We start from the raw sequence: 14349 nt of genomic DNA on the forward strand, positions 1-14349 counted from the left end.
AAACTTAGAAGGTTTTCTCGTCCCCGAGAAAAAGAAGAAAGAAGTGAGTAGAAGAAGAAGAAAATGGAGGAGATGGAGGTGTGTGAATGGTTCGGTCAAGGGGGTTTAGGTGGTTATAATGTGTGAAAAGGAAGGAGCGATGGTTTGAATTTAAGTGGGTGGGTGTAAGTGGGTTGTATGATGGTTTTGGAGGAGTAATGGAGGTGATTGGTGGAGGTTAATTGAGGAAGAGTGTTATGAAAAAGGTGTGAAGATGAGAGAAGAAGTGGTAGGGATCTTGTGGGGTCCACAGATCCAGTGGGGCCAAGGACTTAACATCCCTGCTCCAATTAGGCGTGTAAAACGCCCTTGCTATGCAATCCTGGCGTTTAACGCCAGACTGCAGCATGTTTCTGGCGTTAAACGCCACTTCCTTGCTTGTTTTGGGCGTTCAACGCCAGTCTATAGCATGTTTCTGGCGTTAAACGCCAGTCTGATGCTTGTTTCTGGCGTTTAACGCCAGCTTTCCTCTGGGTGCAATCCTGGCATTTAAACGCCAGACTGCTGCTTGTTTCTGGCGTTTAACGCCAGTTTCATGCTCTGTTCTGGCATTAAACGCCAGCCAGATGCTCCTTACTTGCGTTTAAACGCCAGTAAGCCCTTCCTCCAGGGTGTGCTATTTTCAATGCTGTTTTTTATTTTTCAGTAGTTTTTGTGACTCCACATGATCATCAACCTAATAAAACATGAAATAACAAAGAGAAAATAAAATAAAAACGATTAAATAACATTGGTTTGCCTCCCAACAAGCGCTTTTTTAATGTCAATAGCTTGACAGTGAGCTCTCATGGAGCCTCACAGATAATCAGAGCATGGTTGGGACCTCCCAACACCAAACTTAGAGTTTGGTTGTGGGGGTTCAACACCAAACTTAGAGTTTGGTTGTGGCCTCCCAACACCAAACTTAGAGTTTGACTTTGGGGGCTTTGGTTGACTCTGCAGTGAGAGAAGCTTTTCATGCTTCCTCTCCATGGTTACAGAAGGAGATCCTTGAGTTTTAAACACAAGGTTGTCCTTATTCAGTTGAAGGATCAATTCTCCTCTGTCCACATCAATCACAGCTCTTGCTGTGGCTAGGAAGGGTCTTCCATGGATGATGGATTCATCCTCATCCTTCCTAGTGTCTAGGATTATGAAATCAGCAGGGATGTAAAGGCCTTCAACCTTTACTAACACGTCCTCTACTAGTGCATAAGCTTGTTTTCTTGAGTTGTCTGCCATCTCTAATGAGATTCTGGCAGCTTGCACCTCAAAGATTCACAGTTTCTCCATTACAGAGAGGGGCATGAGGTTTATCCCTGACCCAAGGTCACATAGAGCCTTCTCAAAGGTCATGGTACCTAAGGTACAAGGTATTAAGAACTTTCCAGGATCCTGTTTCTTCTGAGGCAATCTCAGTTGATCCAGATCACTCAGTTCATTAGTGAGCAAGGGAGGTTCATCTTCCCAAGTCTCATTACCAAATAATTTGCATTCAGCTTCATGATTGCACCAAGGTACTTGGAAACTTGCTCTTCAGTAACATCCTCATTCTCTTCAGAAGAAGAATATTCATCAGAGCTCATGAATGGCATAAGGAGGTTTAATGGAATCTCTATGATCTCCAGATGAGCCTCAGAGTCCTTTGGTTCCTCAGAGGAAAACTCCTTATTGATCTCTGGACGTCCCAGGAGGTCTTCCTCACTGGGGTTCACGTCCTCTCCCTCCCTTGTAGGTTCGGCCATGATGATCAATTCAATGGCCTTGCACTCTCCTTTTGGGTTTTCTTCTGTATTGCTTGGGAGAGTACTAGGAGGGGTTTCAGTGATCCTTTTACTCAGCTGGCCCACTTGTGCTTCCAAATTTCTAATGGAGGACCTTGTTTTATTCATGAAACTTAGAGTGGCCTTAGATAGATCAGAGACTATGTTTGCCAAGCTAGATGGGGTTTGCTCAGAACTCTCTGTCTTTTACTGAGTGGATGATGGAAAAGGCTTGCTATTGCTAAACCTGTTTCTTCCACCATTATTAAAGCCTTGTTGAGGCTTTTGTTGATCCTTCTATGAGAGATTTGGGTGATTTTTCCATGAGGGATTATAGGTGTTTCCATAGGGTTCACCCATGTAATTCACCTCTGCTATTGCAGGGTTCTCAGGATCATAAGCTTCTTCCTCAGAAGATGCCTCTTGAGTACTGTTGGATGCAGCTTGCATTCCATTCAGACTCTGAGAAATCATATTGACTTACTGAGTCAATATTTTGTTCTGAGCCAATATGGCATTTAGAGTATCAATTTCAAGAACTCCCTTCTTCCGAGTTATCCCATTACTTACAGGATTCCTCTCAGAAGTGTACATGAACTGGTTATTAGCAACCATGTCAATGAGTTCTTGAGCTTCTGCAGGCGTTTTCTTTAGGTGAATGGATCCACCTGCAGAATAGTCCAATGACATCTTTGATAGTTCAGATAGACCATCATAGAATATATCCAGAATGGTCAATTCTGAAAGCATGTCAGAAGGACACTTTTTGGTCAGTTGCTTATATCTCTCCCAAGCTTCATAGAGGGATTCACCTTCTTTCTGTCTGAAGGTTTGAACATCCACTCTAAGCTTACTAAGCTTTTGAGGAGGAAAGAACTTGGCTAAGAAAGCCGTGACCAGCTTATCCCAAGAGTTCAGGCTATCTTTAGGTTGAGAGTCTAACCATACTCTAGCTCTGTCTCTTACAGCAAACGGGAAAAGCATAAGCCTGTAGACCTCGAGATCAACCCCATTGGTCTTAATAGTATCACAGATCTGCAAGAATTCAGTCAAAAACTGAAAAGGATCTTCAGATGGAAGTCAATGAAACCTGCAGTTCTGTTGCATCAGAGAAACTAATTAAGGTTTAAGCTCAAAATTGTTTGCTCCAATGGCAGGGATTGAGATGCTTCTTCCATGTAAATTGGAATTAGGTGCAGTAAAGTCACCAAGAATCTTCCTTGCATTATTGTTATTTTCGGCCATGTTTTCTTCTTTCTCAAAAATTTCTGTCAGATTTTCTCCAGAGAGTTGTGCTTTAGCTTCCCTTAGCTTCCTCTTCAGAGTCCTTTCAGGTTCAGGATCAGTTTCAACAAGAATGTTCTTATCCTTGTTTCTGCTCATATGAAAAAGAAGAGAACACAAAAGAAAATATGGAATCCTCTATGTCACAGTATAGAGATTCTTTTATGTGAGTATAAGAAGAGAAGAATGTAAGAAGGAGAAGAGAAAAACTCGAACAAAGAGAGGAAGATGGTGTTCGAATTTTGGGTGAAGAGGAGTGTTAGTAAATAAATAAATAATTAGAAGGAGGTGAGAGAAGAATTTTCGAAAATTAAACAAATTAAAATAAAAATATTTTTGTTTTTAATTTAAAATTAAAATAAAATTCGAAAATTAGAAAATAAATAAAATTAAAATTAAAAATTAAAATAATTAGTTAATTAAAAAGGAATTTTCAAAAAGAGGAAGGTGATTTTCGAAAATTAGGGAGAAAATTAGTTAGGTAGTTTTGAAAAAGATATGATTGAAACAAAAAGATAAGATTGATTGAAAAAGATTTGAAAATTATTTTTGAAAAAGATAAGAAGTTAGAAAAGATTTTGAAAAAGATATGATTGAGAGATATGATTGAAAATCATTTTGAAAAGGATTTGAAAAGGAAATTAAAAAGATTTAATTTTGAAAATTAAAGTTGATTACTTGACTAACAAGAAACTGAAAAGATATGATTTTAAAATTTAAAGATTGAACTTTTCTTACTAGGCAAGTAACAAACTTAACATTTTTGAATCAATCACATTAATTGTTAGTATTAATTTCGAAAATATGAAATAAAAATAAGAAAAAGATTTTTGAAAATCATTTTGGAATTTTCGAAATGAAAGAAAAATGAAAAAGATTTGATTTTTGAAAAAGATTTGAAAAAGATAAGATTTTTAAATTGAAAATTTGATTTGACTCATAAGAAATAACTAAATTTTAAAATTTTTTTACTAAATCAAATCAAATTTTCGAAAATTATGAGTGAAATAAGAGAAAGATATTTTTTTTTATTTTTGAATTTTCAATGAAGAAAGAGAAAAACAACCCAAAGACTCAATGCATGAAAATTTTGGATCAAAACATGTGATGCATGCAAGAACACTATGAATGTAAAGATGAACACCAAGAACACTTTGAATGTCAAGATGAACATCAAGAACTTATTTTTGAAAAATTTTCAAGAAAAGAAAACATGGAAGACACCAAACTTAAAAATTGTTTTATTCTTTAGACATTAACAAATTGAAAATGCATATGAAAAACAAAAAAAGACACAAAACAAGAAAATATGAAGATCAAATAAGAAGACTGGCCAAGAACAACTTGAAGATCATGAAGAATGCAATGCATGAAATTTTCGAAAATAATTTTTTTAGAAAATTAAAAAGATGCAATTGACACCAAACTTAAAAGTTAACTCTAGACTCAAGCAAGAAACACCAAAAAAAATATTTTTGATTTTATGATTTTGTAAATTTTTTTGTATTTTTCGAAAATTAATTGGGAAAAACGAAAAAGAATATATATATATATATATATATATATATATATATTTGTATTTTTCAAAAATAAGAAATAAAAAGCTTAAAATTAAAATAAAATTACCTAATCTGAGCAACAAGATGAACCGTCAGTTGTCCAAACTCGAACAATCCCTGGCAACGGCGCCAAAAACTTGGTGTGCGAAATCGTGATCATTCCTTCCTTGGTAACGGCGCTAAAAAATCAATACGCATGTTCATGTTCTTAATTCTGTTTCACAACTTCGTACAACTAACCAGCAAGTGTACTGGGTCGTCCAAGTAATAAACCTTACGTGAGTAAGGGTCGATCCCACGGAGATTGTCGGCTTGAAGCAAGCTATGGTCACCTTGTAAATCTCAGTCAGGCGGATTCAAATGTATTAAGAGATTATAGTGTACTAAAAGATAATTAAAATAGGATAGAGATACTTATGTAATTCATTGGTGAGAGTTTCAGATAAGCGTATAGAGATGCTTTCGTTCCTCTGAACCTCTGCTTTCCTGCTGTCTTCATCCAACCATTCCTACTCCTTTCCATGGCAAGCTTTATGTAGGGCATCACCGTTGTCAATGGCTACATCACATCCTCTCTGTGAAAATGGTCCAATGCGTTGTCACTGCATGGCTAATCATCTGTCGGTTCTCGATCATACTAGAATAGGATTTACTATCCTTTTGCGTCTGTCACTACGCCCAGCACTCGCGAGTTTGAAGCTCGTCACAGCCATCCCTTCCCAGATCCTACTCGGAATACCACAGACAAGGTTTAGACTTTCCGAATCTCAAGAATGGCCATCCATGGGTTCTAACTTATACCACGAAGATTCTAATATCTCGGACTCGGTCCTCTGTATTAGATATCTAAGAGATACTCATTCTAGCTTGTTTGCATGTAGAACGGAAGTGTTTGTCAGGCACGCGTTCATAGGTGAGAATGATGATGATTGTCACATAATCATCGCATTCATCATGTTCTTGGGTGCGAATGGATATCTTAGAGAAGGAATAAGCTTGAATTGAATAGAAAAACAGTAGTACTTTATATTAATTCATGAGGAACAGCAGAGCTCCACACCTTAATCTATGGTGTGTAGAAACTCTACCGTTTGAAAATACATAAGTGATAATGGTCCTGGCATGGACGAATGGCCAGCCCCCAAACGTGATCTAAAGATGAAACTAAAGATGTAAATACAATAGTAAAAAGTCCTATTTACACTAAACTAGTTACTAGGGTTTGCAGAATTGAGTAAATGATGCAGAAATCTACTTCTGGGGCCCACTTGGTGTGTGCTTGGGCTGAGCATTGAGATTTACACGTGTAGAGAATTCTCTTGGAGTTGAACGCCAGTTTGTAGCCTGTTTCTGGCGTTGAACTCCACTTTGCAACCTGTTTCTGGCGTTTGACTCCAGAATGCAGCATGGAACTGGTGTTAAACGCCAGTTTACATCATCTATCCTTATTCAAAGTATGGACTATTATATATTTCTGGAAAGCTCTGGATGTCTACTTTCCAACACAATTGAGAGCGCGCCATTTGGAGTTCTGTAACTCCAGAAAATCCATTCCAAGTGCAAAGAGGTCAGAATCCAACAGCATCAGCAGTCCTTTTTCAGCCTGAATTAGATTTTTGCTCAGGTCCCTCAATTTCAGCCAGAAAATACCTGAAATCACAGAAAAATACACAAACTCATAGTAAAGTCCAGAAATGTGAATTTTAATTAAAAACTAATAAAAATATACTAAAAACTAACTAAATTATACTGAAAATTATGTAAAAATAATGCCAAAAAGCGTATAAATTATCCGCTCATCAGTAACAATTCAATATGTTGATTAATTGAGAAAAATATTAAATAACATAAACTGATTTTGGTTATCATAGGATATTCAAAGTAGTGAGCCAGGATTTACCAGTGCTACTCCGTCCACTTTTGAATCAGTTAGATCTTAAGAATAGTCAGAGTCGATGCCGTCGCCACAACCGCAGTCCCAACCGCAAACGCAAACGCAGCCACCATTGCGGCCGCCGCTGTCACTACGCAGTGATTAGAACAATGAAGGAACTAGATCTAAGAGGAGGAGAGGCAAAACAATTGTTGCTGATGAGTCACCTAATTCTGGCCAATTTAAGGAACCAGGTACAGGTAACACTAAAAAACCTGTTAGACCTAGATCTTCGACTTGGGAGCATTTTAAAAAAGATGAAAGTGGTCCTAAACCTAGGGCTATATGTAAGTGGTGTGGAGGATCTTATGCGGCTAATTCACATAAAAATGGTACTAGCAATCTTAAAAGTCACTTGTTGAGTCAGTGTAGAAAATTTTCAAAAGATTCACTTGATCCCACACAAAAAACACTTGTTATGTAGCAACTTAAAAAAGAAGGAAATGGGATGGGTAATTATTTGACTACTGTGTTATTTGATCTTGATTTATGTAGACAAGCTCTTGTTAGAGTGATAATCGTAGATGAGTTGCCTTTTAGATTTGTTGAAGGAGAAGGGTTCATTATTTTATGAGTGTTTTTTAGCCAAAACTCCATATTTCGGGCAGGATATCAGTTGCTAGGGATTATTAGAACTTGTTCATGAATGAAAAACAAAAGTTAAAGAGTGTCTTTATAAACTCAAATCAAAGTGTGTGTTTGACCACTGATTGTTGGACTTCTGTACCAAATCTAAACTATCTTTGCCTCACTGCACATTTTATTGATCAAGATTGGAAGTTGCAAAAGAGAATTCTTAACTTTTGTTTCATCAAGAATCATAAAGGTAAAACAATTGGTAGGAAGATAGAAAAATGTCTTTTAAATTGGGAAATAAGTAGAGTCTTTAGCATCACAGTTGATAATGCTAGTTCAAATGATGTTTCCATTTGTTACTTGAAAGGTAGAATGGAGGATTGGAATTCACATCCTTTAAAAGGTGAACATTTGCATGTTAGGTATTGTGCTCATATCTTGAACTTGATGGTAAATGATGGTTTGAAGGATATGCATTCTTTAATTAGTAAAATTAGGAATGCTGTTAGATATGTTCGTGCTTCTCCTAGTCGCATGGATAGGTTTAAAAGTTGTATTAAAGAGGCTAGGATCCAAGACTGCTCTTGTGTGTAATTAGATGTCCCCACTAGGTGGAATTCCACTTACATGATGCTTGATAATGCTTTAAAATTCCAAAAGGCCTTTAAGAGATTAAGTGAGAGGGATGCTGAGTTTGTAATGATGCAAGGGAAATTCCAAAGAATGAAGATTGGGATAATGCAAGATGCTTTGTGAGGTTTTTGAAGATTTTTTCTGATGTAACAAAAAAAGTCTCGGGCTCTACATTTGTGACATCTTCTTCATATTTTCAGCACTTTTGTTCAATTCTTAGTTCTTTGAAGACTTGGGCTTATAATCATGACATATTACTTGAGGGTATGACTACAAAAATAAAGGCTAAGCATAATAAATATTGGGGTAACTAGAGGAACATGAATATGATGATTTTGTTGTTGGGTACTTGACCCTAGATACAAGATTAAGTTTGTTGAGTGGAGTTTTCAAAGGTTGTTTGAGAAGGACGATGCTGCTTTCTTATGTGATAAGGTGAATGAAGTATTCAATGGCTTGTTTAATAGCTATAGGGTTGCTCTCAATAGTGATCAAGCACACCAATCTGCACAACACAGCCAAGATGTGGATATGGATGATAGTGCCTTTGATGATGTTCGCTTTGCAGCAACGTTTGAAAATAATGTACAAGCAAGTGAGAGTGTCAACACAAATGAAGTGGATTTATATCTCATGGAGTCCTTGGAGAAACCAGTTGATCCAAGTAGTTTTGATATTTTAACTTGGTGGAAAGTGAGCTCTAATAATTACAAATATCCTGTTCTAAGTCAAATTACGAGGGATATTCTAGCTATGCCGGTGTCAACGGTTGCTTCTGAATCCGCTTTTAGCACTGGAGGTAGAGTGCTTAATAAATATAGAAGCTCTCTTACCCCAAAAACTGTTGAAGTTTTGATTTGTACACAAAATTGGTTTCGAGCCAATTCATTGCCAATTGACCTTGAGAAAGGTAATGTTCTTTATTATTATGTTTTATTCTATCTACATATATTGATTAATTTTACTACTTGATAACATGTTTAAGTTACTAATATTTATTTTATTATATTTTATTGTAGAACTTGAGGCAATTCCTCAACTAATAGATGAAGAAGACTCTAATGATGAATCTGATTAGTGATCGGTGCTTCACCTCTCAGCTTGGAATTTTTTATGTTATATTTTTATTAAGACTTTGTTATGTTATTTAATTTTGTGTTGTTGAGACTTGTTTAGTTGTTTTTATGTTGAAGAAATTATTATTCAAGACTTGTTGAATAGGTTGGATTGTTGGATATTTAGACATGTTGCTTTATAATGTTTGATGGAAATTACGTTTTATTATTATGTTGGATTGTTGGACAGGTTATTAACTCTATAATTAAGTTATTATTTTTTATTTAAAAAATCACAAATCTAAACTAATCCAAACCGCTTGTAATCAGATCGGATCGGATCGGATTTTGAAAAAAATTCATCTGATCCAAACCGCACCGCACATAAATTAAGGATTTGGATTGGATAACTTTTTCCTTTAAAACCGAACCAAACTGCACCGCAAACACCCCTATCAGAGACAAGATATAGAGACATGGATAACGAATGTTTAAAAAGTATTTGGAGGCAGAGACATTGACACTGAACACATTATCTCCGGGACAGTTTTTTATATTTTTGTGTCCACTCTTTTACGAAGGACAACGATGGACACAGGATTTGGGAAAATGGACGCGGAATTTTTTATGAATTTTTTTCCTTTTTTTCCATAGATATTTTTTATTATTCCACACTATTACCCCTTCTTATTTTCCCTAATTTGAGCTTCTTCTCTACATCGTTGTTCTCAGAGAGGTACTTGCTCTTTTTCTATCTCTGCGTTCTTCTTTTTTCTCTTTTTTTTTTTTCAAGTACTCTCTTCTTCTTGTAGAACTTCGTACTTGGCTGGATAATTTCTTCCTTCTTATCATTCTTACTTTAATACCATTTTTACTTTGTTGGTTCATAGACCAATTCTTCTTGTAATTTCCTTTATTCCTATGTACTCCTCCGTACTTCTATGTACTCCTATGTATTCTTTCATACTCTCATTCTTTATTAAATTAGTTTGTACTTGATGCGAAAAATTTGGAATTACATGGCTATTTTAGTCATTTCATATAATATTTTAGTCTTGACCATGTGTATCTAAACAAAATAATGGACATTACATTAGTGTCTTGTACATCATATCCAAATACAATATACAAAAAATAATTTTTAGTGTCTTTATTTTATTGCTCCGTCTCAATATCATATTTTATCCTGGTTCCAAAAAAAATGCAGAGTTAGACCATTTTTTTTGGATGGTGCCAGGCCCACAAAGGGCCCAAAGAACAACAAACGGACTAACCACCCATGACCCACCCGACCCGGAGATCATTCCTAATCAGTTCCCTTGGGCACCGTTCCTCCTTAGCTGCCCAATGAAGCCCGAACCCTCGCCACTGTCTCCTAATGCTTACAGACGCCTAAATCTCGTTTCGGTTTGGCGTAACTCCGTCGTAGGGTCTGAGACTGTCCCCACTTCATGGGCAATTTGAGCTTCCGGTTTGCTTCCGCAACATCAGCGTTAGCTCCAGGATCTCGTTGCCGCTCCCCATCTTCTAGCAGCAGCAGCCAACGAGAGGTTGAGTCACTGTCTCTTTAACTGCGATGAGAGTCCATCTGCCACGCCCCATCACAGCCTACCGATTGCACTCTTACTCGTTATAGTAGTCGTCCACACATGCATCCAACACAACCTTGCCGAACTACCAACCACTCACCTGAAACCCATAAATCCAAGTCAAATAGCCCGCCTTTGTAACTCCTACAACATGCAGCAACCTTTGTAGCCCCGTTTGTGTCATCTCCAAACTCTGCCTCTGCTTTCCCAAATACCTCCTGCTATCAGTCATGGTCTATTTGCCAGTCTTGAAATAGCAAAATTATCCTTTCGGAGAATGTTTCTGATGGACAGTGGGTTATACGTGATTCAATTCTGGCGGAGAGATCTCTGACCTGTGAGCTTTGACACTTCATGCGCTAATGAGTTTGCTTCTCTGGGTACCCAGGTAAAACCATAACTTAGAATCCCTCTTGCTAAATGTAGTATGTCTTCTAGTATAACTTGAATTTTTGCAATTGATGTATGTGACTTTAGTGCCTGGATGAGTATCTGATTATCAGATTCTATGATAACTTTCTGCATTTGGAAATTCTGTGACATAATTAAAGCTGTCCTAACCGCTAATGCCTCCGCAGCTAATGGCAAAGTGGCGACTATGAAGGAGTTAATTCCTGAGAGAAGGGTTCCATTGTGGTCTCTGAACACCGCTGCCGTAGCTCCTAAAGAATGTGCTTCAACAAATGCTGCATCAACGTTGCGTTTGATCCAACCTTCCAGTGGTGGTCTCCAAGTAACCCTGCTGCCTGTTCTTGTTATATTAGTTGAAACCTTTGCTGGTACCTCTGTCATATCCATAAATTCCAATTCTATTAGTTTAGCTTTGCAAATCACCAATATAGGATTATGATTGGTCTTCTGATATACTGCTAGATTTCTCACTTTTCATATCTCCCAAACTAGAAAACTAACCTTACTGCTGTAAAAATCGTAATTAGCCTCTACATTCAGCCTTATATTTCCTAGAAAATCCATCATCCACTTACCAAAAGAAAAAAATGTTAGGACCGTAGGACAGCATTGAATTTGGGCTCTAAACCAAGCTGTCCTTGTCCAGGGACATAGCAGCAATGCATGCTCACTGGACTCTGGTTCCTGCAAACAAATAGGACAAATAGGGGTGTTAGTTATTCTTTTAATAAAAAGACTTTCAAAAATAGGTAGTATGTTATGTGAAGCCCGCCATAAAAAGGTTCTGATTTTCTGAGGAACTCTTAATTTCCAAATTTCGTGCCATAAGTATTTTAGGTCTTCATTGGTAGATGGGTTATTATTACCGACGCTCCTTTCATTCCTAGCAACATGATATCCCATCTTGATAGTGTAAATGCCATTCGATCTGAAAGGCTAGCTGAGCCTATCCTCCATTCCAAAAAATACTTACTGGGGTTCTAATGATTTTATCGACCGAAGCTTCATCAAAATGCATCTTTAACTTATTCATATTCCACCCCTCTCCTACAAGAATCAGATCCTTCACAAACTTAGAATTAAGGTTTCTAACGACAAGCTCCTTATCCATATTCATTACCCACTTATCTTCCAGAATTCTTACTCGCTCTCCATTCCTTATCAACCATCTTTCATTTCTCAAAAGAAAATCCCTGCCATGAACAATACTTTTCCACATCCATGATGCTGCCCTTCCTGCCTTAGCATATTTAAAATTATCGTTTGGAAAGTAAATAGCTTTTAGTACCTGAACCCAAATTGCATTAGGATTTTCCAAAATTCTCCACACTTGTTTTGCCAAATGTGCTATATTCAGACTATATAAATCCTTGAACACAATACCTCCATCCTTTTTACTGGCACATATCTTATCTCAACTCTTCCAATGAATACCTCTTTCCTTTTCTGAAGAGGCCCACCAAAATTTGGCAATTTTCCTACTAATACATTTACAAAAACCTTTAGGAAAAAGAACCACATTCATAGTATAGGAAGGTAACACTTGAACTATTGACTTAATGAGGACCACTTTTCCAGATTGATTAAGGAGTTTTTGTTTCCAACTCCCTAGCTTATCCACCACTATGTCCTCAATTCAACTGAGAGCACTATTCTTTGATCTTCCCCAGTGAGCTGGAAGCCCAAGATACTTACCTGGTTTATCCCAAGCTGACAAATCCAAAATCTCTTCTATCTCTACTCTATTCCTAATCGAAATCAGGTTTCCAAACGTGATCCCAGATTTGTCCAAGTTGATTTGTTGTCTGAGGCTTCAGTGTACATGTTCAAAATGGTAATGAGCTGATAGATTTTCTCCTCACTATCTTTTGAGAAAATTATACAGTTATCAGCAAAAAGGAGGTGTGAAATAGCTCGTGCAGTAGGAGCGATAGGGGATCCCCCTGCCTAAGACCCCTCTGCGGCTCAATGGTCATCGACAAAATTCCATTAATCTTAATCTTATAACGTACTTGGCTCGCACACTTCATCAACATCTTTATCCAGTGCGGGTTAAACACAAAAGCCCTCAAAGTTGCTTCTAAGAATAACCACTCCATCCTATAATATGATTTATTCATATCAATCTTAATAGCTAAGTTCTTGGAGGCATACGTCCCTTTTCTATTCAAATCATGGAACATTTCCTGCACTACCAAGTTATATTGAATCATGCGTCCTTCCACAAAAGCACTCTGGATGGGGATATGATCTTATCAATTATTTTTCTCAGCCTAATAACCAACACTCTAGAAATAATCTTATAAATAAAGTTGTAGTAGCTGATCGGCCTAAGCAAATTAAGGGTTTCTGGGTGATTAGTCTTAGGAACCAAAACTATAAAGGTTTCCCCAACACTGCTTGGTAAATTCCCATCGTGAAAAAAACTCTTAACAACATCACAAACCTCTTTACCAACAATTATCCAGTACTTTTGATAGAAGAGACCATTTAAACCGTCTGGTCCTGGTGCCTTGAGACTTCCCAGACTGAAAGTAGCCTCTTTGATTTCCAGATCTGTAATCTCCTTCATGAGCTCCTCATTTATATCCTCAGTCACTCTAACAGGAATATGGCGAATGCAAGCAGTCATATCTAAATGCTCCGATGCCTTAAAAAGATCTTGAAAGTGACCTGCTGCTAGGTTGAGAATATCCATTTCCCCACACACCCAATTTCCTGCAGAGTCCTTTAATCTTTCTATCATATTTCCATCTCTTCTTTGGATGGTAGTGGCGTGGAAGAAGGATGTATTCTTTTTCCCAAATTTTAACCACTTTACCCTCGATCTTTGACCCCAATATTTCTCCAATTTAAGTCTGTTAATCTCCTCCTACTGAGTCTCTGTATAATAGCTTTAAATTTTCTATTTCAACATCTGCCCTCTTAAAACTGACTCTACTCCATTTGACCAATTCCTTCTTACAGTTTTGTGTCCTTCGATTCAGATTAGTCCAGTGTTCAACCCAAAGTTGCCAGAATTGCTCCATCCTTTCTTAATTACAGTCTCACAGTCAGCATGATCCACCCAAAATGCCTCAAAATTTAAAATTTTTACTCCTTCTACCTCTAGGATTAACGTTGAGAACTAGAGGAGTATGATCCAAACTAATAGGTGGTAAGGCTGAGAGCGTGGCATGTTGGAACGCTTTTCTCCATTCCCAGTTGACAAGAACCCTATCTAACCTTTCCTTAGTGACATAACCATTCGTTGGATTACTAAACCACGTGTATTTCATCCCTTGAAGGTCCAAATCCAGGAGAGCATTCTCATGTACAAAATTCCTGAAAGCTACAATCTGATTACTCGGTTTAGGATGCAGACCTACCTTCTCATCTTGCAAAATTATGTCATTAAAGTCCCTGATCAACACTCTTGGCTGTGCCAAATTACTATTCACAACAGTTAATTCCTTCCATTACTCCTTCCTTTTCTTGTAATCTGGATGACCATAAACAAAAGTAGCCTCCCAATCCATATCATTGCCA

General features: G+C 37.3%; 1 non-coding gene across 1 annotated transcript; it reads left to right on the forward strand.

Annotated features, from left to right (window-relative positions):
- The first annotated feature begins 2525 nt into the window (after positions 1–2525).
- Positions 2526–2633, forward strand: LOC112767815 (small nucleolar RNA R71). Its single transcript, XR_003185256.1, has one exon. It is a non-coding gene; the product is annotated as a small nucleolar RNA R71 (small nucleolar RNA).
- Positions 2634–14349: the final 11716 nt, after the last annotated feature.

This window comes from Arachis hypogaea, chromosome 17 (genome assembly GCF_003086295.3).
Source record: "Arachis hypogaea cultivar Tifrunner chromosome 17, arahy.Tifrunner.gnm2.J5K5, whole genome shotgun sequence".
Lineage (NCBI taxonomy): Eukaryota > Viridiplantae > Streptophyta > Magnoliopsida > Fabales > Fabaceae > Arachis > Arachis hypogaea.